The sequence below is a fragment of the Pelmatolapia mariae genome, linkage group LG10_11 (genome assembly GCF_036321145.2).
Source record: "Pelmatolapia mariae isolate MD_Pm_ZW linkage group LG10_11, Pm_UMD_F_2, whole genome shotgun sequence".
Taxonomy (NCBI): Eukaryota; Metazoa; Chordata; class Actinopteri; order Cichliformes; family Cichlidae; genus Pelmatolapia; species Pelmatolapia mariae.
In genome coordinates this window covers 45,592,991-45,619,457 of record NC_086236.1, presented here as the reverse complement: position 1 = coordinate 45,619,457, position 26,467 = coordinate 45,592,991, and the positions used below count along the sequence as shown (strand labels likewise).

Here is a 26,467-nt window from a genome sequence, read left to right as displayed (position 1 = left end):
CTTGGTGAGAAAAAAAATAAGTGACAACGGCAAGGATTAGAGATGAGTTTCGTGCAACTCCTGGAGTGTACGGGCTTTTGCGGTTTATTCACAATCAGTCTAATTTACTTGATGTAAAATGGGGTAATTGTAAACGTTTAAATAACATAACTACTTTCATCAGTTGTGTCACAACCTTTCCAAAATGCTGACTTTGTTTGTTACCCAGACAAATTAGTGGGCCGGGCTACAATCAGAGACTTCCTGTCCGATAGTGCCTTTCACTTTTACCTCACAAAGTTGCCGCCTAGAAGATATTTAAAGCCAAGTAGTCAGCAACTGAAAATGCATTTGGAAGAAAACATACAGCTTTTTCTATGCTTTCTATTAACCAGACAAGTTATAAAAATGTTGATGATGAATGCGTAACAATGTATTTGATTTACAGCTTTTGCTGCTACAGCATTGTTAGTTTTAATGGTTACGTTTAGGCACTCAAAGATCTTGGTTGATGTGAGTAGCGCTCAGGTTTAGTGCAGAATCCTGCAGTGACTTGATTGCCAATATTACCAGTAATCACTGATCTTTCACCTGTCATCCACTCCATCCACCTCCAGTTAAAGCTGCTGCATTTCAATGGCATTCATTCTTTGCAAAAACCTGGACCAAATCAAGCCAGGTTGTGACAGTTAAATGGTAAAGCTACTTAAGTTAAGTGAGTTCCTCTTTAATGCTTACCAGACTGAACAAGCCAAGGCTATAGAGGGGATCGTTAACTATATCCTTAGTTTAAGATTGCTAAATGTTCAAACTTTACAAAAATAAGACTGGATGATACTATCATGATGTCGTAAAACGAACATTCACTCTTTTCTTAACAAGACGACCAGATCAAAAGATCCATGCAGAGCCGGCGGGCACGCCACTGCAGCCCCCTCTGGCTTCTGCTCCGTGGCTACTGGGTGACCCCTCATCTGGGGCTCTCCTCAGCTCTTCCCAGGAGGGTGGCACGGATGCCCCTCCGGTGGTCCTCCTTGGGCTCTCGCACTCTGGGGCCTCTGGATGTCTGGAGCCTGGATCTCCTCCATGCCTGCTTCATGCCCTGGGGGACGGGGCTATGGCTCTCTACATCCTCGAGCAGACCATTACATGGGGAAACCTTTTGAATACAAGCGTGCTGATCCACACAGGTGTGCACACGGGCGTTTATTGTTCATAGACATAAACTACACCTTTATTGGCTGCTATTTCCAAGCACATTGTGCGCTGTCGGTCCTGCTTGCTACACAACAACATTCAATATTTAGTATTTACTGCTGTTTACACTTAGCTAGATTAACGTGATGGTGTTGTGTTTAGTATGTTGCTCTGTTTTGGTTTTTTTTGCTTGTTTTCTCTTCTTTTTCTCTCAACAGGTGATCCAGGAGATTTTTTTTTCTCTCTTCTTTCTCTTTTTAAGTGCCCTTTCTCACTGTCCCTCTTCCCTTCTGTTTTTCTTTTCCTTCATCTTTCTTTCTCCCTTTCCTATCCCTCAGTCATGTCTGTCCCGTCTGTAACAACTGAAAATAAAATAAAATAAATAATAACAACAAAGGTTGATCAAATGGACCAATACGGCAAGGCCGTGATGATCCATTTGGCAAAGTAAATCCATTGGGTATCCTTGTTGGTCTTCAGACAACAATTCTGACGGCTAAAGAACCAAATGGGACAGGCAAAAAAAAAAAAGATCCATGCAAAGGTTGATGGCTACCATATGTATCAATTAGGAAAGTCCCACACAGAGGAAAGGCATGTGGTTGCACAGAAAATATACAATGCAATATGCATCACAAATGATCTGAAGCTGATCTCTTTCTTTCATGCATGTCCAAAGAATGTCCCGGACATTCATCTGAAATGAGCTGAAATATATCTCGTCCTCCTTCCCACATCACAGAGCTTGCGTGCACGAGTCGGTGCTTTAATAGCTTTGAAACAACTTAAAACACGTGAAGTCACAATAATAAATGTAAGTCACAAATGACTTGGAACATCCTCTCTCACTCTGTCTCTATTTCGCTCTCTCGCTCTTTAAGTGGGTCAGTGTGATGATGGTGTCAGTGTCTGGACTCAGCAGCAGCATATTTGCATCAGTCATCCTAACTAGACCGTGAAGAGAAGGATTTCCCTGCTCAGCTGTGCCAGTGAGTCAGTGAAATATACCCCTTATAAAACCCTGCTGGACGGAAAAGAAGCCTGAGGATAACTTGGATCCATTTAATGGGCTGAACTTCAGGCTCTTTGCTTTTGGCTATGCAGATACATTGTAAGTGGGAAGTAACATTGCATGAGACTGATACCTCACATAATGCTTCAAAGACCCTGTAGAGATCATTAAATGACTTCTGAAGCACAAATACATATACTGTTCAGAAACACACCATGTAATGCATTACTATCTTTTTGCTAAATGTTTGAAAGAACTCACTGGATTTCGTTACCATATTTGCAACTTTTGCTTTCATTTTATCTTTGTCTCAGTATTTAAAGGAATGTGGGTTTCTTAAAAAAATGTAAATGTCATAGCATGAAATGAAGAGCGGCAGGGAAAACATTCCGGGTTGTGAGCTGCATCAACACTTGTGATATTATACACTTAATTCTGCTGAGACACCAAGACAGGCCTCTTGTGTGCTTTAAGGCTGGATAAAAACTTGGTGGTGCAGTCAGTGCTTTGCAACCAAATTCAACCTCTAATTAGGCCCGCTCATGCAAATTTAGAAGAATGTGGCAGTGGAAAAAAAATAAAAAATTCAACAGCCTCGGGACAACCCTAAACTTGAAAATTTGGCTGTGATGGCAACTTTGGAGCTTAATTATCTGAATAGGCAGGCTTGTTGGGTATTGTCAAAAATAGCTTTGGATACTATTAAAAATTCGTGATGAGGCTGAACGATGGTTAATTAAAGTCACAGTGAGAAGTGAGCATAATGCATGCTGCATGTTAAGATACAAGCACCCAACTTGGTTCTTTGTCTCACCTTTCTGACAACAAAGTCCATCATGAATAAAACAAGTCTGAACGTTCTTCCAAATTGGCTTGAAATTTTATGCAACTAGTAAAATTTATGTGAGTGTGTATTTTGTGTGTGGTTTATTTTTTTGTTTTGTTTTTTTCCCCCATTTCTTATCTATGCAAAATATCCACTATGGATGTCACTATAACCAATTCCAGAATGAATAAAGTACCTTTCAATACCAAAATTTTAAAGTAGCTAGCATATAGCATAGCATAATTGAATACTAACTGATACTAAAAATTACTTTTAGTATGACTAATCATTTGAAACAGCATTGTTTCCAACAGCTGACACGCAATGTGACAGAACACTCCTGAAGACAGGCAGGCACAAAGCCCTTCTCTTCACTAGCACCTGACACATGAGCAGCAGCGCAGCAAACTTAGCATAGCATCTTAGGCTACGTTCACACTGCAGGCCTTAGTGCTCAATTCCAATTTTTTGATCAAATCCGATTTTTTTTGTCTGCTTGTTCACACTACAAATAAAATGTGCCAGCAAACGCGCTCTAGTGTGAACCGTTCATGGCCCTCAAAGCGGCCCGCATGCGCAAAAGAAGACGTCACACACAACGCGCTCTGTTTAGACCCAGACCAAACAGTATTGTTTGACTGATGGCCCTTAATATAAAGACTTGTTTCGGACTTTACGTTTCCCAATTTTGCTTTAAGTTATAAAGTTATTTTGTTATTTACATATGGCCTAATAATTATCCTTATTGCTGTTTTAGAGAGGAGCGGTGCTTCAAAGGATAGTTGCAGATTTCTGTCAGAATCTGCAGATTATACAGATTATTATACAAATAAAATGTTCACGTTTCTCCAACGTTGTCTTCCCAACACTTTCACTAACATCTACACTGGATGGCCAGGAAGCGTTCACGATGTCTTCTCGGGCGCTTCTCCGGCGCTGATAATTGGCGTCTGTCTTGTGTCAGTGACACAAAAGACAGATTTAATGCGACATGACCATTCAAACAGCAGTCGCTTTCTAAAATATCAGATATGTATCGGATTCAGTACCACATACCAAAGTGACTTAGGTCGGATTTGAAAATATCGGATTTGTGCTGCTCACACTGTCATACCATGATCGGATATGGGTCATATAGAGTCAAAAAAGTTGGATTTGATGCGCTTTCGCCTGCAGTGTGAACGTAGCCTTAATGACTCACGCCCCAGTCTTTATGAGGTGTTTTGTTAGGTCAATAAAGCTTCCGGTTCAACAACACTTAAGAAAACACTTATTTAAACACTTAATATAAATACATACCTGGTCAGAACATTTTAGCATTAGGTGTTCAGCTTTTACCCTTGTTAGCTATATGTTAAGTCACAATTAAGGTAGCGGCTATTAGCAAACATTATCAGTCCTGCTTGTCTGTCATGTTAACAAGCTTCCAGTTTTATTTGGACACCACTAAAAATATGGTGCCAAGTCACCAGAAGCACAGAAATTAAACAGGGTTATAGTTGAATTCTTTTGCACCGACCAGTATTGTTGTAGTCTTTTCTTTTTTTAATAAACCTCACAATTTTGTCATTTTTTCTCTCATGGCATCTAAATTAGTATCTACGACATTTTCCTGGGTATTGGTATCAAGTTTTAAATTCCAGTATCACGACAACCACAGGATCCAGCACACCTGTCTCACTTTAACCCCTCTCTGTCTCACTTTGAAGCCTTTCGTAACTTCCCCAAGTTTTCAGTTGATGTCTTTTTTGGTTTTGTTTTGGTTTTTTTACCCGGACTTTGGTCAGCTGCGAGTCAGTCGCCTGGGCCTTGATCGCAAAAGTTTCTCTCAGGTAAACTTTTAAGTAGAAAAGACCCCTGTTTCTACTTTCAACTCTTCATCTCCTCTTTCGCCTCCTCCTCACTGCTCCGAAGTGCTTTGTTGATAAACCCACTTTAGGGCTCACCAGTCTTGTCAGAAGATCTTGCCGTTTGTTGTGTTATGGACAAACCGGCATGTTTGTGTGCATGCGTCCACATAGAAAAACGACTGTGAAAAACTGTACCTAACAGATTAGTTAAAAGCGCACACCCCAGCTCTACAAACATGAATACAAGCTCTCTCTAGGGATTTTCTAATCTGAACTTAAGCTGATGTTATCAGTAGATACACTACACTCACGCTAAAAATGCATGCTGTTCTGTCATTATCAGAGCAGGAAGCCACTCTTCTTTTCAGATGCTACTTGGTGCTCCAAACAAACTGAGAAATACTGAGCGGTCTGACTCACCAACACACAGACATATACATGAAACACATTTGATCATTGGTACCACTAGCTGCTCAGAAAGGACAGTTCTTCTGCCAAGGCAACATGCATTTGGCAAACACTGTGAGAGGCTGCCATGCAGTCTTCTGCTCACTTAGCACTTCACACACAGTCTGTCGTACTTTGTGTTACTCACTCAGCAAAAGCTTGAAGCATACATGAGCGTTTTGTGTGACAGCAGGAAAAAAAAACTCGGCCCTGGATAACCGGAAAACAAAGAAATGAAACAGAAAAATGTATTCTAAGCTTGGTGACTTTGTTGGTAGAAGCCCAGCTCTTCCGTGAGCTCAGAGTGAAATCATAAGAAAACAGACTTCATTGAGTTTGTTAACTGTCAAACAAACCCACTAGCTGTGGATATTTTATTCCGTCTTGCAAAGAAGGTAAAGTGGGTTCTGTAGTTCATGTTTAGAATAGTTTTTAATTTGAAGGAAAAATGTTCACATGACAAACGAAGACCAAACTCACAGGTGCTCTTACATATGCTCAAACATCCTTTACTTCTTTTCTTTCCTGCTTCCATGATGACTGCGTTGACGCTAACATACCCCTCACCCAGTTTCATCCACACATATGCAGAGACACATCAGGCATCAGTTTACCTGGCACGCATGCAAAGAAAGACAAATACTGCCTGAATACCTCTCTGCCCCATGCAAACACAGAGGCACACATAACAGCCACCTTACATATGAAAGTAGCACCTGACACAGGCCAACTGGAATCGACCAGAACTGAGAATGTTACTTTGGTGCCTGCAGCAAAGACACTGTATACTATGTGTGTGTGTGTGTGTGTGTGTGTGTGTGTCAGAGTCTGACAATATGAGAAAAACCTTGAGGATGAATTTGGGGAAAAAACAAAAAGAGTACCAACTTAGGATAATCTTTAACTTTTGTCCCAAAATCTGGCCTCTATCTTTTATAGACACACACAAACACACACTATCAGAGCTCCTACTCAAGACTGCCAGCAGTTAAGGCCAAAACACACATGTATGCACGCCTGCACACACAAGCAAAATACACATAGTGTATGTGGCATCAATTTCACTGCAGCACCTCACAGTGCTCAGCACAGCCTGCCAGAGCCTCCCCCAGGCTTGATGTCTGCATCTGCTTGTGTTTTTCAGTTCATCTATAGGTGGATGTATGTATGCACGTGGTGATCTGCGTCAGTGCATTACATCTGCATCTAGTTTGGTTTAGGGGAAATTACACATTCTGGTTATTTTCCCTCTCTACATCAACACAGTGGATTACTTTACAGTCAGTGACGGGCCTAAAGTCTAGAACTCATGGACATCAACAAATGCTAAGATGCTATTTGAGGCCATCACTGAAGCTTCTTCTTTGTGGGTCTTTCTGCATTCAGTTTGTGCTTCAGTAACTGCAAAGCACGCACTTATGGGTTGAGATCAGGTGACTGGCTTGGCCATGTAAGAATACTGCATTTCTTTGCTTTGAGAAACCCTTGGGTTGATTTTGTAGTGTGCTTTAGGTGCTGTTCCACTTCCACTGTGAAGTGTCGGCTCAGTTTTGCAGCATTTGGTTGAATCTGAGCAGAGAATATAGCCCTCTACACTTCACAATTCAAGCTGCTGTTTCTATCAGCAGTCACATCACCACTAAACATCAGAGATCTGGTTCAGCCGGGAGTCATACACCCCCGTGCCATAATACTGCCTCTCCAATGTTTGACTGTTAATGTGATATGCTCACATGAGCGGTTCCTTTCCTTCTCTTTACTTTTCCCATCATTCTGGCACATGCTAATCTTGGTTTCATCTGTCCAAAAAAAATTTTCCAAAGTGTGCAGACTCTTTTAAATGTTCTCTGTCAAAGTTTAATCTGGCCTTTCTGCTCTTCAGTGTTTCCATTGAGTTGCAACCCTCTGTATTTACATTCACGAGGCGTCTCTTGGTTGTTGACCTCGACAGTGAAACGCTCACTTCTTCAAGGATGTTCTTGAACTGGCATGATTTTATTAGACAGATTATTCTTAACCAAGGAAATACGTGCATTTCCACATACATATATGAAGAAATAACGATAGCTATTACTATTATTAACTATTAACTACTCTTGTGCTTTTCACACAGTTGCTGCAACTCCACATTCCATGCTGTTGAGTGCTTAAAGATTAATTTCATGCTTGTTTTCATCTCCTTATACATCTTTACTCCGTGTCTATAAAATGATTGAAAGTGCATTCAGTGCATTCACATTTTATTCTGGGTTGCAAAGCAAATAAAGTAAAGTGTTATTTAGCAAAGTCTTTCATTTGAAAGAAAAAAATGTTCACATGACAAACGAACACCAAACTCACAGGTGTTCTTACATATGCTCAAATATCGTTTGCTTCTTTTCTTTCCTGCTTCCATGATGACTGCTGAAATACTTAAGGCTTAGTAAAAATAAATATTTGCATTATTGTTAAAAGAATGGATTGACTCTGAATGGAAATGAATGTGCAGTAGTGTACTGAATGTCACTTAAAATGTAATAAGAAAAGTAAAACTGTATGCTATTCTCTCATTACATTCACACTGAGATCAAACTGAATAATCCAAAGCCAGCCTAAGCGCCCTATGTTACCTTTCAAGTCAAAGTTGAATCAATACTTAATATATATGGAAACACATACATAAAAGCTGTTAGTGTCCCCTGATGTGATCAGTGAAGTGAAGGTCTCAGGGAACCCCTCTGACCTGCACCAATGCCAAACAGGACTCATGCTATACAGCCCCGAGGCAGTGTTTACGTGTGCAAATGGGTGGCTGAAAAAAATAGGTGCTTGTGTGTCTATGTGTGCATGTAGTTTGTCTTTCATTTGTGTGAATATGCATGCATTTGTATGTACATGTATGCGTGTGTGTGCACTAGAAGCAGCATAACCTGAGGCTGTGACAGACGGACTCTAAACCATGTTACCAACACACCCCAGTGCCTCACTTAATAGTGCATGAGATAAGAACATTTGGACTTCAAAACAACCCCGCTACCCCTTTTCTCTATGGGAAATTAAGCTTTATGGAGCCCTAGTTTAAGACAATGGCTCCAGTGGTTTGGAAATTCCTTGTCACTAATTGAGAGATATCCTGAATGTGTTGAATAGGAAAGGTAATCTAAATATAGACACACACACACAAAACTTAAACAGCACAGAATACGGATGGGATCTTACAAAAATGTACATGTTGTATGTATACACACATGTGACGAGCCCTGCAAAACAGAAGGGAAGTGGCATAGATGGACTGGCAATTCATTTCAGTTAAATTTTATTTATATGGGCCATATCACAACATACGTCAGGTTAAGACCTTACAATGTTATAGAGAAACACAGTGTCTCCCTTTGAGCAGCAGATATGCTGCACATGGACACCAGGGGACAAAAACAATCTGGCACAGATGCAAGCAGCACAAAAACACACTCCCTCAAATCACAATTGACTGAGTGCAAAATATTAGCTGTACCTGCTAGAGACCAGTTAACCCCATAAATGTTGTGAAGATGGTGAGCAATTATTTTATTCTTTGCGGGTAAAATAATTTGTACAGATCCAGGTCAAAGTCAACTCTTGAAACCTGTTTATTCTGTATTTGGTATTATGCAGGTAGCCTAAAAAACAAGGAACGTAATGTGAAACTCGCTAAAAAAGGAATAAGTCACCATCCTTCCCATGCAGGTCAGAGGTAATCTAAGGAGGGAAACTCCTCAAGAAGTAAGCTCTCACAGAGATTGAATGAACACACGTGACGGTGGAGGACAGTGACTCAGTCATCAAAAGAGAGAAGGAGCAAACCAGTGCAAAATGAAGTGGTGATCAACGGGCTATGTTAACATGGAGAACTACAATGTTTGAGAAAAAAATATGGAAATAGAGTTAAGTAGAGAACAAAAAAAAGCCATTAGAGCAAAGAAGGCATTTGAGCACAAGACAAGGAGAGTTAGAGAGTGGGAGGTAGAGGCCAACAGAGAGACACAGCTAGAAACAGAGGCAGAGCTATAGAAACAGACAGTCATGCAGTCAGCCAGAGAGGCAGCCAGAGATTAAGAAAAGCGAGAGTAAGACAGACATGCATCTCAACTGTGACAGGCAGCCGGCACCGGCACAAGGAAACTTAAAAAAGCAAATTCTGAAAGACAGCAATGCAGACAAGAAACTGAGGGAGGAAAAAAAGAAAGCAGAGAGACAAAAAAGAAGAAAAAGTCAAAGCGTAACTAGAGGAGGAAGAGGGAAAGTGACAGAGGAGGTAGTGCAAGTGCAGTGTGTGAGAGAGAGGCCAAGATGATGAGGCAGACATGCACACAGACTGATGGAGAGTGCATAACTCAGTGGGGACTCTTAATATTTTTGTCCAAGGGCACAGTCCAGCATAAAAAAAAATACTCGACATGACAAGGACAGCTTGTCTTTGCTCCACACAACCAAAATTACCAGCCATTCATACTGTGAAAAGAAACTGTGCCAAATAAAATAAAAAAAAGTAAAAAAAACTTTGTAAGACTGATGATCTTTGCAAGGTCGTCACAAAGGGGTGACGACCTTGCATTTTGGGGTCCCAGAATGCACTTTATTTTGAAAATGTAATGATGCCACTTTGTGTTGTATTCTCATCAAATGAGAAATGAGATGCTTTTGACTTTCACAAAGCCTGAAGTGATATTTTTAGACTCCGTGCGAGCTGCAGGGACAGGTGAATCAGCACAGAGTGACAGTACATTACCAGTCTAGCCGCACTGAGACGAGAATAATACAAAACCATGTCTAAAAGTCTAGAGCTGCACTTTCAAGTGAATGCAAATCGGTACCTAAAGTTTTGAAGGGATGTTAACATTTGTGGCTGGCATAGCCGTCATGATCAGATTTGCATTTCTCTCTAGCATCATTCCTGTCAGTGTGCAGCTGAGTGAACTGGCAGTGAACTGAAGAGGAGGCTGGCGCAGTCCTCCCACTGTCTATTGTGGCAAGACAGCACCTCAGTGTGAGTCTGTGTGTGATGGAGAAAATCTGAAAAATGAAGTCAGAGGTAAAAATTATATATATATATATTTAAAAATACAGACTCAGACATGCAGTGTAGGCAACAGGGAAAAGAAAGATGGAATAAATTACAAGGGAGGGCAAACAGATACGAGAAAGTGAGAAATCAAATGAAGTGAAATAGATAAGAATGGTCGAAAGAAAGAAAAAACACCTTCTGTGTGCATGCTTTCATCCTGAACATCTTTGTGTCTGAGTGTCCCTGGATCACTGTGTCAGCAATTCTCATTACTATACATGCTGAGGACATCAGAGAGCTTACCAAGTAGCCGGTAAAGCATCCTCTGTCTGCGTGCGTTCAAGTAACAACAGACGGCAAACATAAACAGCGGGAGAAAGAGATTCTCACAAATGAGCATGGAATCACCGAGGCGCTTGAAACACCTTGACACTCACACATATGTCTGTTGTCTAAGCACCCTAAATTAGGCACATGGATTAAATTTGTACGTGCAGGAAGATTTAGTTGATTCTGGATTGAATTTTAGGCAGAACAAGTCCAGTCAGGTTCATCTAGTCTGCCCGAAGTGCTGGAATAAAGCTAGGCAATTTGTAATAAAAGTAAATGAGTCATATTAATGGGCAATTAACCTGCATGTGAGCATTCTTAATGCCCACTAAACCAATCAAAGTGTACAAGGAGGTACCTCAGTTTGGAAAAAGAGTGAATTAATATTTAACAAGTTATCAGCCTGAACACCAGAAAAGAAACATAATGTAGTAGCTATACTAGGTAGCCAGGTTCTGAGGAGTAAATTAGTTCCACTCCCTATAATTAAGAGAATAGTAAATGATTCCTATTTCCACAACAGGCTCGCTGGCAAAAAGTAAGTACATTTATTTATTTAGCGCCTTTTGAAATCACAAAGTGCTTCACACCAAACAAAACCAACAATGGCAAAAAAAAAAAAAAATGAAATGAAATGAAATAAAATAAAACAATAAAATGAAATGAAATTCTACCCAAATGCCAATTTTAAAAGATGAGTCTTCAGCTGCTTGTTGAATGAGTCCACTGAGCCCACTGATCATAGGCTTCTAAAAAGTGGGGCACAGATTACGGAGCCACTGATGAGTCTAGCCCGTGACAGATATCTGAAAGCTAACACCGCTTGTTTGTCAAAGTGTGCCTAATGTATAAATAAAGGTATGACTCATGCTTGATCAGCTCATTTCTCAGGTGACCTTGTCTGAAAAGAAATTTGCCTCCAAATGTGATTTCAAGTGGATTGTTAGTCTTAATAAGAGCAGGTTATGTTAAGGTTTTATGAACTTTGCCCCAAGCCGTACAAGCCAAACACTACAGGCGGATGATGGTGCAAATATGTGGAAGAATTTCAGTGAATGTCAATGAGTCAGACACACTATGGTGGGTTTGAGTCATAATCAGTCTTATTCAGCAAGGATATACAAGCACCATGAACTTGACCTTGTGCACCAGAGCTGGTAACAAAGTACAGCACAGAATAGCTGACAGCTGATGCAAAGCAATTGGATGCATAATAATAATAAGAGTGGGACACGACTTGGCCTTATTCAGCCGCATTCCCATCAGAGATTTCATATTGACCTCATATGACCTGGAAAAGCAATATGTCAACCTTTATACTCCACTGAATTTTTAATATTGCCCAGAAAAGCCTTAGCTTGAGGTGCATTGCTTTAAACAGCTTTTAAATTAAATGTGAGCCCTTACTGTTGCATGTGGTGCCATGTTTTACAAAAACCTGGGCTTTTATCCACCTGTGTCCATCGTCAAGGCTGGATCCAGCCTGGAATTACTGCTTTATTGAGAGCAGGAAATTAACTTGAGTTTATTCAGCCCATTTCCAGGCACTCAGATTATGTCCCGCACTGGACTAGAAAATCGTGTCATTGCAGATACTCTCAGGGTAAGACTTACAGTCACAGGCATTATCTGCCTCAAGGAAACCCAGCATTTAATATTCACCATCATAGCTATAAATGGCACTGCCATGCACATAGATAAACTCTGAGTTATCTCAGAGTATGACATTCACCATACTGTAACAAGTACCAATCACACTGTACTTTATCAGCAAAAGGTACATTTTAAAACAGAATAAGATTTTAATTGATGTAAGGGTAGACATGAATATTTAAAATAAATGCTTTTATGGACTTTGTAAAACTTTATAGTCTTTTTGCAACAAAAAGAAAGAAAAGAACAGCATGCAAAAACAAATCCAAAGAAATCCAGGCCCCGCTGGCAGATATGGTTTAAATGAGGCTCCTATCCTAGCTGTCTATATGTCACATTATATCTCCCAAAAGGTTAGGTACGACATTGAGTAAGATGATGTAGATATCTTTATTCTACACGGTAAACTTGATAGCAACAAAATGCCCATTCCTGAAAGCAGAGTTGTTTGCATAGATCAGGACAGTTTCGAGTCTGATATCTCAGCTAGTGTTATGGGACATAATCTGACTTATCGCACTATATCCAGCTAAGCTCAAAGATATCTCCATCAAAACATCAAAATAGATTTGGTATTAGTCAGCCAAAGTACACAGTCCTGACATGGTGCAGAGGCAAGATGACAGAAGATAATATTCTGGATTAACCTGCTTGAATAATACTTCTCCAAAAGCAGAAAGCACATATCACAAAATATCAAACAGACACAAAAAGACATGTTAAAAAAAATGCTCGCTATTCAACACACCACCTAACTCTAATATTGCCACCTATAACTGGAAAAACCCCACTTTCACTCGCTATGCATTTCTCAAAACAGCTCAAGGATATACTTTGGATTTGCATGTCATTAAGACACAGCATTGTTTATTTAAACGCTGTCTTTATGTTTATTTCTATATCTGAAGTTCCCAGGACTAAATGATAGTGATACAAGAGACAAGAAAACTGTACTTCATATTTTGAAATAAGTGAAAAGAAAAATCATCACTAAAAAATAAATAAATAAATAATTAAGGGAAACTAAGAAAAAAAATCTCAAGTGACATTTCCAGGGCGGCAGGATTGTAGCTAAAGCTCATTTATTGCATTCTCGAGATTCTCACTCATTCTCCTGCGCTTTTATCCCTGTATGAAATATTTGCTCTCTTGCTGTGATTGTTTTGTGTTGTTTTTTAAAGTTAATATTTTAAATAATTACTGTCAAAACATTATAAATCCTTTAGGAAATCAAAGGATGCCAGTTTCAAACAGAATAACTGTCTTTAATTTTCCTTTCAGTTTACAGAATATGGCTGGCAGAAGCTTCAATTTACACTAAACTGTGTAATGAGTGACAGCTGAGGCAGGTTGCTCCCTAATATAAAGAAGCATCATTCTCTGGCTGACAGAATACATTTTTTGGAGGGAATGTGGAAAGGTGACACAAAATCACTGTAAATTTGTTTACAAGCACACAATGGAGGTAAGCAACACCTCTTCTGTCATCTTATATCTCCTACTTCAGTCAAATTACACACAACCTGAAAAAATGAATGCTGCTTTGAGTTCATTTCATCTAAAGCACCAAAATACACAACCTTTATGTAACTCCTAACTTCTGCCTGCTGATCAAGGGCAAGTATTGGCACCAAACTGACTCAGAGACACCAAAACGAAGCGGTCAACGTGTCTAAACTAGCAAATGTGAACTACATGGACATGAGTGTAATCGAATGCATGAGGGAAGGTAGCTGACACTGAAACTAAGAGCTCTGTTTAGCAAGAATTTAGCAGGGACATTTCTTCCAGGACTTAATTAGGAGTCACCAAAAGTAGCTGATTGTGGGGCTTAAACCAAAAGAAGAAATCCAGCAGTGTGCACTCCTTCTGCACCTAAGGTCCTTTAGTCCTCATAGACATGCTCCAATGGGGGATTCTGCAATGTATGTTACATTTTATGAACTGCTACCGCTGCCACGACTTGCCCGTGAGTGACTTGATGGTATGCTATATTTAATTTTCAGTGCTGCTCTGCTCTGTCAAAAAATGACAGAAAGCCTACATCCTTCCAACGCTGTTAAAAGAATGATGGAAAATAAAGTAAACAGATACAGTCGGGTCATGTACTTGCATCTAAGAGTGAGTACCCAGCACTGAGGACAGTCCAAGCATTCACTACTGGAGGGCATCCTCTGATTTGCTGGTCTGGGAAAACAGTGCCAACTCAGTCTAGGTCCAACCTCGGGAAAGCAGCGTGCTGGCTGCAAGCTGGGTCTTCATCACTGGCAGCTTTTCTTTCTCTAACCTTGCACTGAAGGCCAGCGTCTCTTCACTCCCTGTGTTCTGGCTCTGCTGCGGATCAATTAGCTTGAGACAGATGTCATTTCAATTAGGCTGTACAATGCAGTGCCCGACTGCTTATCTCAGACGCAGCATGAACCCTTTTCTCCTTAACTGGATTGACACACATCTTACTATTTTTTTTCTTCTATTTTTCAAAAGGGGAAACATGATGTTCAAAATCTTATCTCTGTAAAACTATAGCAAAAATCGAAATAGGCTTTGCAGTGGTGATGGTGACATAGAACATTACCTCTGGAATCGTAGGAAACTGAAAAAAGCCGAGCATGGCTGGGAATGGGACTTTATATTAAAGCGGGGGTAAAAAGAAAACAGAAGTAAGTGAATATAATAAAAGCTGTCAGTGAAATGATTTACTGAGCCCTTATCAGATTAATAATCCAAAGCGAATCACAGTATTGAAGAATAGCAGCACTGATATCACTTAACTACACTATGCCTGTAGCAAGGAAGCCAGTGTTCATGCGCTAATGACACGTGTGTGTGTTTGTGTCTATAAAATCACTGCTTTATAATCTTTTAACTACCAGACAATCACAGATTTGTCTGTGATAAAATCCCAGTCCTCACACATATGTCTATGCTTATACCAGGCAAGTCATGTGTGTGTGTATGTGTGTGTCTATGTGTACTCATGTGGGGCATTCCTGATGCATGCCTGTCCGTGTCTGTGCGTGTGTGTGTAGCAGATTTAGCTTTGATAAAACCCCAGTCTTTAGAGGGATTATCAGCCCATTCCCAGACAGCAACATGCTGTGCATTTATGGAGGTAATAAGTTGATCCATAATAGACAGACCAACAGACAACTGGCTAAAGGCTGTTATTGGAAATTGTGTCCCCCCATATCTATACCTGGGCATAGATGAAAGAGGGATGGAAAGCAATATCTTCAGAGACAGTCAGACCTGCTGTGCAACACCTCATGCGAGCTATCATCCGGTGAATTTTGATTTGGCGCTTACCTTTATGTGTTGACTGACTTGTCATGCTACTGTTTGTGGTGTGGTTTTGCCTCTACTAAAATCCCAGAGTGCAAACGTACAGCGGCTGCCAAGTGTAAGCACACAAAGCGGCACGACACAAGACATCAGCGCGCAGGCTCAAAAATAATTTAGCTAAATGTTAGTACTCTTGTTTTTAATGTTTCAGAGATCTTAAATTGCCATTCGAATCACTGCTTTTTTCACTGAAACCAATCCAGGTGTATTTTAGTGAGATTTCACTCACTTTAATGTTATCTGACACCCATTTAGGGCAGGGATAGCTCAGTAAGGGCAGGGATAGCTCAGTAGGTAGAGTGGTTGCCCCATGACCGGAAGGTTGGGGGTTCGACTCCACTGAACGGCTACCCTGAGGTACCCCTGAGCAAGGTACCGTCCCTACACACTGCTCCCCGGGCACTGTATTGGTTGCTGCCCACTGCTTCACTGGGTGAATGGGTTAAATGCAGAGGAGTAATTTCCCTACAGGGACTAACACATTATTATTATTATTATTATTTGTCGTTGCGTGACTTGAGCGTTTAAAAGTAGGGCAAAACCGGTGAAAAGGTCGCACGTTTGTGGATGCAGGCTGTTGTTTCCTGGTCAGAGCAGTAAAACTTTCTCTGCCATTATTAATTCCCAAAACAAACCCTCTGTTGATGCTGAGCTCATAGCTTCACTTATGGCTACTTCTCTCACCACAGGCATGGTGACAGAATTACTATAAACTGAAGAAAGGCTGATATAAAGAGCACTATGAGGCTTGCTATCTGCATTATCCTTGTCATTTTTATCTCTCTTTCTAACTCTTTTTTTCTCCTCTCAATCTGGATCTCTATTTCCTTTTTTCCCCTCCTGTCTTCTCTGCCCATCATTTACCCCCATGTCTGTTCTTTCTGCTTCATCTCCCTATGTTTCCTCTCTATCTCTCCCTACCCTCCCTTCAAATGCTCTGCCTTGTGCGCAGTCATAAAGAAATAATTTATTCCTGTCCCCCAGTGCTGGTATGTATTAGCATGCCAGCAGAGCACGTTAACTTATCTCTCGGCTACAGGCGCTGAGTGGAAAACTAAGCTTTGATAGTTTGCAACAGGATGACCACAGAATGCCTGTAGCTCGGAGAATTAGGGCTGTCGTCATGATTAGTAATGGTGGGCCTAATGTTTTACTGCACTGTAATTCACTGAATTGTACCAACTTTATGACTCAATGATATGCAAAAAAGGACTATCAGCCCAAAATCGGCTGGTGGAGAAAATGAAAAGATTATTAACTGCTGCTGTTTTTGACAACTTGCCCATCTCAACCAATTCTGTTCTTTTGTTAAGGCGCGCAGAACATAACACATACAAAATCTGTTTGAGCGGCTGTTGCGCTCTGAAGGTCCAACTCAAAATTTGTTTGGCCATCTGTCAGCGCTAGTATCAGAGCATCAGACAGTACATATGAGACTGTAAAAATAGCATGAATTCGATAAAGCGCAGTGTTAACATACACAGTTAAGGGTCGACGGTGTGTAGGCATCACATGCTGCATAAACAGATTGGGCCTTAAGTGGCATTTGTTGTCATTTTGTTGCTTAATAAACCAGAAAACACCACCAGCATACACATAAATTTATTATTGGGATTTTATGTGAGCCACTATCAGCTGCATTTCCCATAACCTCCATGCAGTGAGTGGTAAAAAATAAACCAGATAGCTTTGAAGAGGCCCAACCACACAATGTCTAGGAGAATTAGGCTCATTGTTGTGATTAGTTACTCTAGGCCTAATGTTGTATTCTAATCTAATGCACTTTGCATAGCATGAGTCGGGCTTACAGACATGTTGTGCATTATAAATGGATAGAAATAATGCAGATGTAAGAATGCTGGCATCTCCGGGATGAGAATCTAAGGTAATACATTGCTCCAACTCTGCAGTACAAAGCGTGGCTCTTATTAGACTTCACTTCCAGGGAGAGAATGAGCTGCATTTTAGTGTAACAACAAACAAGGATGGATAAGCGATTATAGTGACACAGATTTAGTTGTGCATATGGTGCATAGAAAAAGAGGGTGTTAAACCATTCCCCACTTTAATGAGCATTCCAGCTTAGATGGATATTGAGACTTCAGAACTGAGAGATGGTACAGATTGCTGCGTTAATGTCATCCTGTGTAACTCAGTGGATTAGGTTTAGATTTGCAGCTCCCACTAGGGCGACCGCATAAAAGAATGTATCCTCTCATAAAGAGTCCACCGGATGGCAAATGCTACAAAAACTGCCCCGCACTTGATAACAGCATTACTGATAAGCAATGTAATTAAGATGCACAGAGTGGAGCATACTGTATTGTGGGAAAAAGCACCCCAATGCAATCTCTATTAGGAGCCAAGTGCCGGGCATGTCATAATGATTATTTATTATAACCCTGATGTGTCTGTTTTACTCACTATTTCGTTATCTGAGTACTGGATGCAACTGCACAACTGAAATTCACTATGTCACAGGTAAGAGCTACAGAGTTATGTGCGCAGCTTAATATGCAGGACTTCCTGTTCACTTATATGTTACATTGCAAAGTTGATATGATTTGTGTTAAATAAAGCTTCCATAGCTCAGAGTCCAATTCGCCATGCTCCCTCTTCCTCCCTCCCTCCCGCCTATGTCTGTCTGTGTGTGTTTGTGACTCATCACCACCCATATTGTGCCACTGACCTATATCTGCCCTACCTGTGTGTCACACTATTGACTGACCTTGATTCCAACTGACCCACTCACTTCCAGACAGTGACGTGAGTCTTTAGCACAACACCAGCAGGAAGCAAGTAAAATATTTCTCCTCCAATCAATTCCACTGGTTACAAGAAGAAAAAAGTGAGTAATTTGATTAAAGCCGACAAAAACATTGTCAGGTACCCGCATGTCTTTTAGTAACTAATTTGAAATTTCAAGCTGATTTAAGGGATATTATCGAGGTAATCTTCTCCAATGATTCTTTGCATTTTAGCCTTACTTTCAATAATTTAGTATACATTAACGATGTTGAAGGATCTAGAATATTTGGCTGGCTTTTATTCTTCTTTATAATCTTATTTAATAGTATCTCAGAGGCTTTTGGCAAATCATTTTTAAAATGTTATCTGGTTGCTCTTTGCATGTTTAAAATGATAAACAACTCATTTCTGAGCAGACACGGTAGATTAACATCAGAACACATAGCCAAGAGCCACATCCCTGTATCTCTGCCTCTCTCTCTCTCCCATTCTCTGCTGCAGAGTAATGCATGGTGAAAATGTGATGCTGCAGGACCATGTGGGCTACCATGCACAAAGCGACTGGAGGTGGAGCTTGGATGCTTACAAGTTCCACTGTACGCTCTCATTGGCTCTCAATGACATCATTGATAAGGAGCTGCAAAGAGAGAGAAAGGAGTGACTCTCCTCTCTCCCTCACACTCCTCTATAGTAGAATGCAAATGCAGGTTAAGAAGGCCAGTTGAATAGCTTGTGACTCTTTTCTGACTCTAAGAGATTTGTCTGAATTAGCTGCTGCAAAAGCATCAGGCGAAATACAAAACTGCCTTCTTCATTGTAGGATGGTCTCGCTCTCGCCTGACCCCCGAATGAACTGAGCGTTTGAAGAAAGATTTCTCTTTCTACAGAACATTTCGCAACTGATGAATGCTGCGGATCACAGTGCATGCAAATGATACGACTGTCACGCAATCGTAAGTGAAACTAACTATCAGTGTTAAAACTGATCAGACCGTGGACACTCAAATTTGGCCCAAAAGCTTTCTTGGGCTTTATAACAGATAACCGAAATCAAATCAGATGAAACATGCACTCCGACTATGACACAATGATGCTGCTGTGCTATGCCGAGACCATGCACAGATAAAACTAAACTAAAATATAAACATGTCATGAGGTAGGGACTCTACTACTACTGAACTAATTGTACAAACTGCATATCATCAGATGAACTTTTAGCTTGTTATTTTACAATACAGACTAGTGGTCATGTGCAACAAACTTGGACTAAACGTCCAGCTTCATTGAGGTGCTTTGGGCATTTTATGGTTATTCACTGTGTTATTAAAAAAATTTCCCAGTGCATAACAAGTGTGGAATACAAAAAGACACTGCGAGAATTGCAAGTTTACAGTATTGGTAGTCATCATTGTTTAACCATGCCAAAATTATCTTCGTTTCTCAGGAGCAAGGACTAAGGACTGGCATGATAAGACAAGCTGGTTGCCTCAAAATAACCTTTTATCAACTGTATATTGATTTTAGCTTTAAGCCTACATAATATATGACATTACTAATAAACTCAGATTACAGTACAGGGGCAACACAACGCCTTACAAAATACAGCTGAGGACAAATGTAGCTGGAAAATAGTGTGTGTTTGTGTGTCCTTGCGTGTGCTGAGGATTTCACACATGTACCAGCCCTGCAAACAAGTGGTTGAACAAGTGCCACATACCATCTCCCACTAAAGAGTAATATTACCTACCCATGCTGAGGGCTGAGAAGGATCAGGAAAGCAATATCCTGCTATCCCAAGGACTTTGGCCCAGGACGCGTCTTGTATTGTGGCATTCTACATGCACATCTTTTATAATCCTCAAAGTATCTCCATGAGGTTTAGATTTCCAAGTGTGCCTAAAACACAATCCGACTGGCGCTGCTGCTGCTGCTGCTGAAGTCTAAATCCTCATGAGATAAGTCTTCATGTTCATCCAGAAGAAAAGTGAACAGTCTCTTAATCCTTCATTTCATCTTAAAAATGGCTTGATAGGTGAATCTGTACATCTTCCATGTGTTTTTTTTTCTACACATCTTTTTTTATTTTCTTAATCCATCAGAAGCAAGCACTGTACTTGTTAAATTGCTTAAATTCCCACCTAAGGACAGTGCCCAGACAAATAAAAAGAAAAAAGAAAAAAGGTTAAAGGCATTGCAGTCAGTCAAAGCTACAGCATATTTTTCACATTCAAATGAAATCCCAGTCTAAATCATATTAAACTCGCACTTTAGGAGTGAATAAGCAGCGTAAAAGTGTGTGAATGAACTATATGAGTCGAATTTGTTTTTAGAAACTTGTAAATATATATATTTCTTTATATAGAATAGCAAACTAATTTGGTTTCAAACCACATGTAAATCCTGTAGGTATGAATTCTCCTCTTTGCTGACTAATGCAAAGTTTAAGGGTAGAGCTACTCCACAGTGGAATGCTTCAAATCCACACAAGTTGTTTGGCCACACCTTCACAAGATAAAGAAAGTTTGTTTGTTTTTAAATCATGTCCACTTTATTTTTTTTAATAACGAGGAAAAATAATAAATAATGAAGGTGGAACTTAACAATAAAACTCAATAAACAATAAAAAGTATTTACATTGACATTTCCCGGGTATTTGCTTCTTTAAAAGAAAACAAGGCAAATAAAAGCTATTGAGACACTTTGAAATACTAGAATTAAACAACATAATTAAAAAATATATATCACATAAATTTAACTTTGCAAGTTTGAAAAAGAAAAGAAAAAGTTGTTTCCTGGTGGATCTGCGCTCCTTTCTGCTAGCTTTCTTTGTATGGACTGAGAACAAAGGAGCCTTTACAGTAGCCTAACAAAGAAGCTGCAGCGACTTATACCTGTTGATCTATTTCCAAATAAACTCTAACAAGTTTCTTAAAGATTTTCAAGACGAGCTCGCTTTAGATTCACGCCATGGCATCTTTTTTGTTGCCTCCAAACATCATTTCTCATTAGTGCGAAAAAAAGTTTAATTCTGTGTTACCGTTTCTTGTTTCTTGGAGACTTTACACCTGATTGCACTGCGCGGAATTCCCATAGTGCAGAAAGACAACTTCGCAAGAACACAAACACAACAGTCATAAAACTACTGCACTAAGAAGGAAAAAAAGAAGTATTTACAAACTATCCATCAGCCAACTGTGATTTTTCTCGCGTGCGTAAAAAGGTCCTTTCCTCCGCAAACTTCTGACAGGCTTTGTCTTGTGTCGCAACATCCTCGAGAGACAAAAAAATACAGCAACCCCACAAACTCTGCCTCAACTCCATGAACGCTCCCTGACAATTGCTTCTAAGTAGCACAAGTTGAGTGTTAATGAGCGTTATGGAGATGCGTGTGTGAGCATCCCCCTCAAGTTCTCTCCTCAAAGCGACCCGCATCAGACAAAGGAACAGGGGACCGCTCCTCTCGCTCCCTCTCTCTCTCTCCTTCCTTGCTGCCTCGATTTCTCTAGCTCTCTCTCCCTCTCCCTCCTGCTTTGTGCTCAAGTTTGAGCGCTGACGCACCAACTACAGCCGCAACTTTTAACTGGGAATAAATTCCAAAAAATCGCTCGAGGCTTGAAAGCAAAGACAGTGTGCCGCTCGGAGACAACTCACCTGGGCAGTCGGCTTCCTGTGCGCGCGCTGCTGTCGGTTGTAGGAAAAAAAAAGTTTGAGAGGGCACATCTAGCTTTGTGTTGTGGAGTCCCCCTTTGTCTACACGTGTGATAGATGGATGGGGCTCTTTTTTGGCCGCGCCTAGTTCATTTCGCTCTCCAAAGAGTCCCGCCCTCTCAAAGTCAAACAACTATGCACACAACAATATACACTGTGGATCCGTGTGAGTGATAAAGATGATGATTAAGTGTTGGGTTCGATCATTATACTTGTTATTACTATTTTACTTTATTTAAACACACTAACTCCCAATAAGTTCTTTTTTTATTTTTGTTTTTTTACAAAGCAGCCAATTATGTCTGTCTGTGTCGTAGGAAATCTATTTATTCTTTTTACCCCATTTTTTTCTTCTTGCATTTGTTTATTCATTAAAGCCTCTTTGTGGCGCTGGATTGCAAGGTGCTCTTCAATGAGCATTCTCTATCTCTATCTCTCTCTCTCTCTTTCGTTCAAGTGGCAACCAAAAGAAACCCTCATAAAACTGTCACACTAGAAAATATTTGCTTCCGAAATACTTTTTTCCTCCATTCTTCTTGCCTTTTGGCTGGCTGACAAAAACTTTCCTGTATCCTCCGCGTAGAGACAACCATTGTGTCTGGACAGCAGTAGCAGGGGAGCAAAGAAAGAGACCAAAAAAGGGGGAAAAATGATTTATTTATTTATTTACTTATGTATTTATTTATTTATTTTTGTAGAGAATGAAGTGGTGAGTGTATACCTGTAGCTCTAGACTTGTAATGACGGGGATCCGCTGTGCTACTGCTACGTCAAATCTTATGCAAAAGCTTTATTTTGAGTTTGGAGAACAGTAACAGTGATGCACCAAAACATGCATAAATAGAATATTTAGGCATCTTTGCACCCCGTAAGTACATCGATATTTATTCATTTATTTAATTAATTTATTTGATTAAGTTCATTTACATGAGCAAACTTTCTAGTTTTTATAACTTAACTTGAAATTTTACTTAACCACTACCTTAACATCAGTTACTCTTTGTTGTATAACTCCGTCCAATAGGAAATGTAAATCTGTATAGATGTCGTGAGAAATAAAATTTTTAAAAAAATGAAAGGAGTTTCAGAGTTTCAGGCTTTTTTTTCATTAGGAAAGCTGCTGTTGGTACTGCAGTCGGTGAGGGTAGTGCTGGTAGTATTACATGTGGGTGTGCTGGAAGGAGGGGGAAGAGGGAGATGAGCAGGGGCAGGGAAGAAGTCATAATCACGTCTCCCTTTTCCCAGTTTTGTGCAGCTCTTTGTCCCGGCTGTAACGTTTCCTAAGAAAGGAGCACACAGGACAACAGGAAACATGCAAATGCAAATACATGCAGTGACAGTGATTAACCACACTGCTGTTCACAGGCAGAAGAAAAAGCCTCTGTGGCTCTGCCTATTGGACCTGACCTGGGTCCTGAAAAAGCAGCGTACTAGTCAATACTGCTTTTGTGCGCGGCATTCTTTGTGTACACCGGTTTCCACAAGTGTGTGTGTGCGTGAATGCATTTTGGGAACATCTAGACACAGCCAGTTAGGTAGAAACTTAAAAACTAAGGATAGCCGACAACACCACTACTGTGTCCTTCATTTATATGCCAGACAAATACAGATAAATAATAAAAGGAAGGAGCTACTCCTCACGGAAATCTGTGTATTAACAGCGACTATAACAAATGGTATTTGCACATAGAAATAATGGGGGGGGGGGTGTAAATCACAGAAAGCAGATAAATAGTCATACCGCCACCACCACAACAACACCATCTACCCCCTTGGGTTTAGCTCAGAATGGATATATTATATACAGACAGACAGACAGAGATACAGTCATACCTCTCTCTGCCCCCTCCGGCAGAGCTCTTATCCCCCCTGCTGTGGTTTTACTGGGCCACTGACTCCAGCAATCAGCCTGTTCTGCTCCACTCTGCTCTGCCCTGACTGCTGCCTGCACATCTCCCACTGAGGAGTCAGCTGAGCCAGGCATGAGACTCCACACTGAACAGGCTACATACAGCTTAGAGGAGCTTAACACACACACAGACACACAGAAGTGCTGGAAATCTTGAGAAATTTGCAAGATTATACCAAACAGTACAGATATTATTGCTTCACAATCATGGGGACATTAAGATAGAAAGTATGCAGTGGGTGCTAAAACTGCCAGCTGAAATAACTGTTTATTTGCAGTGTAAGGTTAGTTGTAAAACACGACTAATTAAGCTGCTATAAAATGCATATATCTGCATTTCATTAAGGGAATAGTTAGCAGTCGTATCATGATATCCGCTATGGATTTATGCACTTGTACACGCTCACTTTATTTCCACAATCAATGCAGATTTTTTTATACACCTACTCTTTGTTTATTTGAAAGTAGACGTCAGACAGTGAAGAAGGGCATCAAGATGCATCTAATTACGACAATAAAAATAACTGATAACTCCTAAACATGCTGGTGTTTTTACCATACATAACAGTTCCACAAAACCAGTTACACTAATAACCATGGAACACTTACATTAATAATAATAATAACAATAATAAATTAAACCATTAATATTTGAGCTAAGTATACAGTCTCCTGTCTTGTTATCAAAAAATACCCATGTCATGTAGTATGATGCACATGCCCGCACACACACATGCACACATACAGACACAGACACATCCGCATACTGTAGACAGACATGCTTGTCAGCTACGCTGGAGGGCCCTTGGCTGACTGCTGCTAAAACAGCCCTTCCCCCACAATAAGGGTCTGTCTGGGAGAGGGGGAAGGGAAATCATGACTGAATCAAGTCTGAATGCCAGCGTAACAGCACAACAGGCTGGAATAGAATAGAATAGAATAGAATAGAATAGACATATCTTGGATGAAGATAATTATGTATTCACTAATGAGCCGCCTTCATTCAGTCACTTAAGGTGGTCTCAGTATGTGTGTGTCTTTGATTAATGATGTAAATAAGCAGTGTGATATTATATAGAAGAAATAAGGTGCTTAGGCAAACCTGCCCTAACTGTTTGAGGCTTATTTTGGTCAGTTGCAATGGTGTGGGATCGCTTTTCATGATCAGTTCTTGGCTTGGGTGTGTTTTCTTTAATGTATTATCCAGGGGAGGTTTGAGGAGGAAATAAAGGAGGGGTGCAGCAGGCAATTCATGTTTTCCTTTTCAGGGTGTATTCTTGCATCATCTTTCTAACAGTTTTCCGGTTACCAGGTTGTTTTATTAAATATTCAGGGATAAAGAGCGTTCTGTCCATTCAATGTTATCTGTTCTGTTTTTTTATGACTAAAAAAATTCACGTGAACTCCAGAAGTAACATTGTAGCAACACCAAAAGATACTCTGAGGTCATTGTTAATCGTCATGATTTAGCGCTGCTGGGAATACGACTTGTGTATTCTGTTCGATACGAGTGACGCTACACTATTTTCTGCTTTGACCCAGTAACAGCGTGGTTTTAAGTTATGCATAATGCATTAGAATTTTAAACTCTAGAGACATAAATCAATTTTACATGTGTGCTTGAACAGATGAGTGCAGCTTTCATGCAGTTTCTTGGTGATGTGCAAATGTAATAAAAACAGTAAATACAGAAAAAGGTCATGTCATTTATACAAAAAATTAAAATAAACAAATCTACATGTTTGAATATCTGATGTAGACTTGAATCCTAACGTAAAGCTTCCATACCACTTAACTCCAGCATCAAATTTATGTCACAAAGGGGTTAAGAGCATCGCCTTTTAAGCTTTATTTACAGAATAAAGTGGACAGTAACTCTACGGATGCTGACACCTGCTACAAAACTCTTTCCAAACCAAACCATCCCATTTTGTGGTGACTAGAATTTAAAGTGTGTGTGCTTTTTTGAGCTGAGACAGTTTTCAGAAAATTTCTTATATAAATGAGGCATTTACACCGCATTAAGAGGAAACTTAAATAAAAGTCCCTGCGATGTGCAGACATGGATAATATAAACTGACTTAATGTGCAATTGTCACAGTAGCTGAGAAAGTTTACAACACAATATTTGAATAATTCTTTGCTAAACCACTTTTCTTTCACACTGCAGACCTCACAACCATTTTTGCTTGCCTCTTAAAATTATGTAAATGGTAGTTTTGTGGGGGAGCGTGTTGCCACACCGCTGGAGTGGATTTCCCCAAAGCAGTTAATGCTCATTACTCAAGACTGTTTTTATAAGTTATTCTGAGCACTTTTGGAATCAGCCCGCATTGCAAACGTTTGCTTTCAGTTGTCCATTTCTCCCCAAGTAAATCATGGCTTGATTAACTTGGGGAGAAAAGAATAAAAGAATAGAAGAGCCAATTAAAAGCAGCTGAAG

General features: G+C 40.1%; 1 long non-coding RNA gene across 3 annotated transcripts in view; it reads right to left on the bottom strand.

The window, feature by feature from the left end:
* LOC134637107 (uncharacterized) overlaps window positions 1–22,163 on the bottom strand; it is a 104,980-nt gene extending 82,817 nt beyond the window's left edge. For 2 of the 3 annotated variants that reach the window (XR_010095069.1, XR_010095071.1), the window contains exons 1-2: window positions 22,059–22,163; window positions 20,155–20,545 (exon numbers count right to left, since the gene is read on the bottom strand). This is a non-coding gene — a long non-coding RNA (uncharacterized LOC134637107). Of the gene's footprint in view, window positions 1–20,154; window positions 20,546–21,444; window positions 21,805–22,058 lie in introns of those variants that run through there. The other variant, XR_010095070.1, reaches the window with a different exon arrangement.
* Between the last annotated feature and the right edge of the window lie 4,304 nt (window positions 22,164–26,467).